The following is a 6463-nucleotide window of genomic DNA, read 5'->3' as shown; positions in this document are numbered from 1 at the left end:
TGTTTTGAATAAGTTTTCGAATCTAAACCAATTACGTGTTCTATCATAGTTAATAACTCTAATGCTCGTTAAACACGTTAGCTTTCAGGTACCCAAGTGAAGGATGAAGATCAAGCATTGCAATTCGAACCGAACACTCTAGCAAACGCTTCCGCATATAATCTTTTGTCTTAAAAACCATGTAAACAATTGTAGTTAATGTCTTGGTTATGATTTTGTAAGAATTGTACATGTTTGTGGTGTCTAGTTTGGATTAAAATGATGAAAGTTTTTGTTAAGTCAATATTTTGACATTAAATGCAAGGTAATGTTTAACAATGTATATAAATCTGGTTTTATAAGCTGGGTCTTACATTATATTTGTGAAAAAAAGCAAAAATTCAGAAAATGTTACGAAAAAGAATAGAAAATTATTGAGAAAAGTACAAAAATATGAGTTATTAGTTGTTGAATAAAAGGCGAAAATCATTGCCTCGTAGTTGATGTTTATAGATTAGTTTTGTTTAGAGTAGTCGTTTGTAATAAAATCTAATTTTTCATCACCTTAGCCACTTTAAATACCCTATTTCCTACCCTTAGCCTAGCCCCATTACAACCCTTCAAAGTCCTTTTGACTTGTGCTTAGTATTCGTGTTCGATGGTGGAGAACGATTGAGTTGCAAGCATATGCGGGTACGTGTTCTAATCAGTTTTTGAGTGATTACTTAGATAGTGCTAATTCATTATCTAATTAGCCAAATTTTAAACCGAGTGGAGAGAAAATTGTGAGGGATGTGCATGGTTTATTAGTTTCAAGGGCTGGTTAATCTTGGATAACCATTTTATATGTGATTATTCACTTTACCGTTAAATATTTTGTAAATTGTAAAAAGTTTGAACTATATATGACATTAAACTTAAACCTTAGTCTCAGGAATGGGACGTGTGTTTCTCGTTCGACCCACGTGAAAGTGAAAAACAGATTTGCTTGAGGACAAGCAAAAGACAAGTGTGGGGATGTGATACGTGGTCGAAAACCGGTGATCGTATTTGTTTAAATTGATGTTTTTACATGATTTTTTATTTCGTTTAGCCTAATTTTGATTAGAGTTGTGTTTTACAGGTCTAACAGAGTTTAAGGACCTATTCGGGAGCTTTACGTGTCAACCGGGAGAGAGATACGTTGTCACACCCCAACTGATGGTGGAAACACCGGGGCGCGGCACTGAGCGAAACAGATTGACCAAGAGAAATTCCATAACAACTACTTTACCAAATAGTTAAATATTATCTCCCATACCATAACCTATTAAGCAAGTAAGTTATTAAAGACAACAATATCTCAAAGTCAAATAACATGTTTGTTAGGGCTGGATTTTTACTATGAATGATCCTTATACGTGATCCTAACCAGTGATCCTTATTTCTTTGGCAGGCAGTGATCCTCAGCCGGACCTCAGGATCAGGATCACGGGACATTGAGGTGATCCTAGTACTAACGGTCATTTTCGATTACTACAATATTATTTTGCAGGAATATCTAGCAGGATATGCCCTACATATCATGATCCAGGGACGCGCTTTTACAAATATGGCAAGAGCTGAATTGAAGATGAACGTTGTGCCGGATATGGAAACATGGCTTGATCTAAGGGCAGCAATTTAGGCTAGATTATCTTTATTTCTAAAGGGGTAATGAGCTGATTAGTGGTCTATCTACCTAAAATAAGTTACCTACACATGTATAAATACCCATCTTCCTCATTCGGAAGAACACACACAACATACGACACAACTCTCAAACACTTAGACACTCAGTGATCCTTGTACTCAGCTCATTACTATCCGAAGTTGTAACTACATTTTTATTATATTGAAGTTGGTGATCGGTAGTTGCCATCACCCGAGGTTTTTTATGCCGGAGATCATACATTGATCAAGGGCTTTTTCCTCGTATAAATCATTGTGTCTTTGCATATTCATCACAGAAGTGATCCTTTACTTTTATAGCTAACCAAGCATCATACCCCGTTTACATAAAGTTTGGTTACATTATCCTTGTGTGATTTTTGACCAAAACAGTTTGGCGCCCACCGTGGGGCCATTGGTGCTTCATTCATAAAGAAAATCCTTTGTTCAAAATCATTTCAAAGAGTTACATGGCTTCATCATTGAAGAACACTTCCACGGCGATGTCTGCAGTCACCTCAGCACAAACCACTCTACCTCCTCCACCGGCAGGATCCCAGAGAAATGCTGAGAAGAGACCAACCCCTTCTTTCTCTAAACCTCCATCTTCTTCTGCTATGAATTCTTCTATTCCCAGTACTAGTGATGTGTTTGCTTTAATTTTGCAGATGAAGGATCGTATGCAGCGGCAGGATGAAACTAATGACAGGATCCTCAGGGAGATTGGAGATCTCAAAAGACAAAAGAAAGCGGCAGAGGATCATTCCCCACTGATGCCAAAATCCTTGAGTTTTGAGACTCCAATGGTCACCTCTCAGCCATCAGGGATCCCAGACGTACAGATCACAGGGGAGACGAGAGGATTACATCTCAAGTCAGCAGCAATGACTCAGACATCGGGCTCGTATTTTCAGCCAGCAGGATCCTATCCTCAGTATATGGGATCCTTCATGAATCCGGGAGCCTATCCGGGGGCACAGCAGTTTCAAGGATCCTACTTTATTCCAGGATCGTTCCAGGGCCAAGGATCCTCCTTTGTTCCAGGATCATCCCAGGTTCAAGGATCCTCCTTCGTTCCAGGATCATCCCAGATACCAGGATCCTTACAGATGCCAGGATCCCTAAAAAGTTTGCAAGCAGGGAATCTAGATGTCCATCAAGGGGACTTCATTCCAATGCAGACCATTGCTTCCACTGGTCCCTCCGTTATTCCAGAATCCCAGCAATACGGATTCCCTAACTTGAACCCAATGGGAGGTAACACTTTAAATAATTATCCTACCACTAACCATGGATTCATGCAGGATACAGGTACCAATCATGTTATGGCCAGGGAACTACAGAAACTAAAGGACATGATCTCAAGTGTTCCAGGGGTAGTCAAGCCTATCCCAGAGATTGCAGATGGGAGCCACAAGGTATCTCGCTTTGCACCACCAATCTGTGATGCAGAGGTACCCAAAAGGTTCCATATCCCTACCATGAAGTTGTATGACGGCACAACGGATCCAGAGGAACATATAGCACAATACAGGGAAAGGATGGAGATCAATCCTGTCCCAGAAAAATTGAAGGAAGCATGCCTATGCAAAGGATTTGGATCTACTCTTACTGGATCAGCCCTTAAATGGCTGCTAAGTCTTCCCCCTTACTCTATTACTTCATTTGCTAATTTAGTTAATTTATTCAATAACCAATTCTCTTGTAGTAGAAAATTTGAAAAATTAACCAGTGATTTGTACAGGATAACTCAAAATAATAATGAATCATTAAGGGATTATATAACTAAATTTAGTAAAGAATCCTTGGATATTCCCAACTTGGATATGGCTACGGCTGTTGAAGCCTTCAAAATGGGACTTCTTAAGGATTCATTATTCTATGATGATCTTGTTATGATACCTTGCAGGAATTTAGATGAAGTAAGAACTCGAGCACTCAGGTTTATCCGGCTAGAGGATGACAAGAGGATCCAGGAGAGACAAGTAGGATCCTCAAAACAAGATAAGCAAGGATCCTCCTTCAAAAGCAACAAGTTCAAATCCTACCATAGAAACGAGAACAAGAATGTGCATGCTGTCGACCAAGAGGAGGATGATGAAGAATATCCTCCAATCTCAGAATATTGTTTTTCCGTTGATAATCATGAACTAATCCTTGCAATGCAGAATCTAGGTGAGAAGGCTAGGTGGCCCAGGAAGAATGATAAACCATCCGGGACTAAAGACAAGTCCAAATGGTGTGCATACCATGAGGATTTCGGCCATCTGACTGAAGATTGCATAGCCTTAAGAAAGGAAATTGGATACCTGCTAAGCAAGGGGCATCTAAAAGAATTGCTGGGGAGAAAAAAGCAAAGGACCCAGGATCCTGAAAGGATCCCTGAAAAGGCTCCAGCACCTCCGGCAAACGCACAAGTGATTAACTTCATATCCGGAGGATCAGACATTTGTGGAACATCCTTCTCAGCGGCCAAAAGACATGCAAAAGAATCAAAAATGGATAATGGAGAAAGGCCTATTAGAACCTCAAGCGTCTCAGAAGGAAAGATGATAACATTTGATGAGGATGATCGCATTAACATCCAGGATCCTCATCATGATAGTTTAGTTATCACTCTCTTTATTTCTAACCATTTCGTCCGCAGGATCCTTATCGATGGAGGGAGCTCAGTGAACATAATCCAGCTTGATGTCTTGAAGAAGATGGGAATCCCAGAATCAGACATCACACCAAGATCCTCCGTGCTTGTAGGATTCAGTGGAGAAACGAAGAAAACTCTGGGGGACATCAAACTCCCAATCTACGTGGAAGGATTACATAATTACCAAAAATTTTGTGTTATTGACTGTTTATCTTGTTGCAACGTTATCCTTGGCAGGCCTTGGATACATGACATGAAAGCAGTTCCATCTACCTACCATCAATGTGTGAAGCTCCCTAGCCCATGGGGGATAATCAAGATCGACAGTGACCAGCAAGAAGCTAAGGATTGCTATACCTCATCCATGAAGCCAACCTCGAAGCCAAGGGAGCAATAGCAATTACAGTATCCTCCGAGGAACGTCTTGGAGGCAAGGGAACAAGATGTAGATGAAATCCTCTTGGATCCTAGTGATCCTGAATCGAAAATCTATATCGGATCAGGGATCCTTGGCAAGATGAAAGAAGACATGATATCCTTCCTCAAAAGAAGAAAATCTACCTTTGCTTGGAAACATGAAGATATGACAGGTATATCTAAGGATATTATTACTCACAAACTTGGCATTGACAGGTCTATCAAGCCAATCCATCAAAAAAGGAGGAAGTTTGCACCAGAAAGGAATGCCATTATCCAAGAAGAAGTAGAGAGACTACTTCGAGCAGGTATGATCAGAGAGGTAAAGTATCCTAAATGGTTAGCCAATGTGGTTGTTGTCCAAAAGAAAAACGGAAAGTGGAGGGTATGTGTCGATTTCACTGATTTGAATAAGGCATGTCCCAAGGATCCTTTCCCATTACCCCACATTGACTCCATGGTGGATGCAACAGCGGGGCATGAACTGTTAACTTTTATGGATGCATCATCTGGATTCCAACAAATCCAGATGGAACCATCTGACCAAGAGGATACAGCCTTTATGACCCCAACCGGTTTATATTGTTATATTGCCATGCCTTTTGGACTAAGAAATGCAGGTGCAACATATCAAAGGCTGGTAAATATGATGTTCAAGGATCAAATTGGAAAAACTATGGAGGTGTACATAGATGATATGGTGGTCAAGTCAAAGAAAGCAGAGGATCACCTAAGGGACTTGGAAGAAGCATTCGATATCCTTGATAATTATAACATGAAACTTAATCCTTCAAAATGCCATTTTGGTGTTAAGGCAGGAAAGTTCTTAGGATACATGGTAACCCAGAGGGGCATTGAAGCAAGCCCGGAACAAATCAAAGCATTAATAAATATCAAATCTCCTGCCAATGCAAAGGATGTTCAAAGACTAACAGGCAGGATAGCAGCTTTAAACAGGTTCATATCGAAATCCTCAGAAAAGTGCAAAGAATTCTACGATATCCTAAGGAAGAATAAGAAGTTCGAATGGACTGAGAAGCATGAAAATGCTTTACAAGCCCTAAAAGAGTATATGTCCTCAGCACCAGCATTAGCAAAACCGGAAAAAGGAGATGTGTTATCCTTATATCTGGCGGTATCCTCAACCGCTGTAAGTGCTGTCCTTGTTAAGGATCACGAAGGTACACAATATCCTATCTACTATGTAAGTAAAAGTCTACTTGATGCCGAATCCAGGTACTCACACCTCGAAAAACTTATCCTTGCATTAATCATGGCATCCACTAAGTTAAGGCATTATTTTGAAATCCATACTATTGTTGTTAAAACTAATTTTCCAATTAAGAATGTCCTCAGGAAACCGGATATGTCAGGGAGAATGGCTAAGTGGGCAGTGAAGCTTAGTGCCCACGATATAAGATACGAACCAAGAACAGCCATTAAATCTCAAGCACTAGCTGACTTTGTGGCTGATTTCAGTAGTGATCTACAAAAGGAAGCAGAATTGGAGGTCCAGCAGCTGGATGAGACCAAGGATCCTTGGATACTACACACCGACGGATCCTCAAATATCAAAGGCACAGGGCTAGGGATCCTACTAAAATCGCCACAGGGGGACATAATACCCCACTCTATAGCTTGTGAGTTCCAGGCAACTAACAATGAGGCTGAGTATGAAGCCTTAATTGCTGGCTTACAAATTGCTAAGGATATGGGGGTAAAGTATCTCGAAGT

The sequence above is a fragment of the Helianthus annuus genome, chromosome 12, assembly GCF_002127325.2.
Source record: "Helianthus annuus cultivar XRQ/B chromosome 12, HanXRQr2.0-SUNRISE, whole genome shotgun sequence".
In the NCBI taxonomy this organism is placed as follows: domain Eukaryota; kingdom Viridiplantae; phylum Streptophyta; class Magnoliopsida; order Asterales; family Asteraceae; genus Helianthus; species Helianthus annuus.
The sequence above is the reverse complement of the archived record's forward strand: the minus strand, read 5'-3'. Positions refer to the sequence as shown.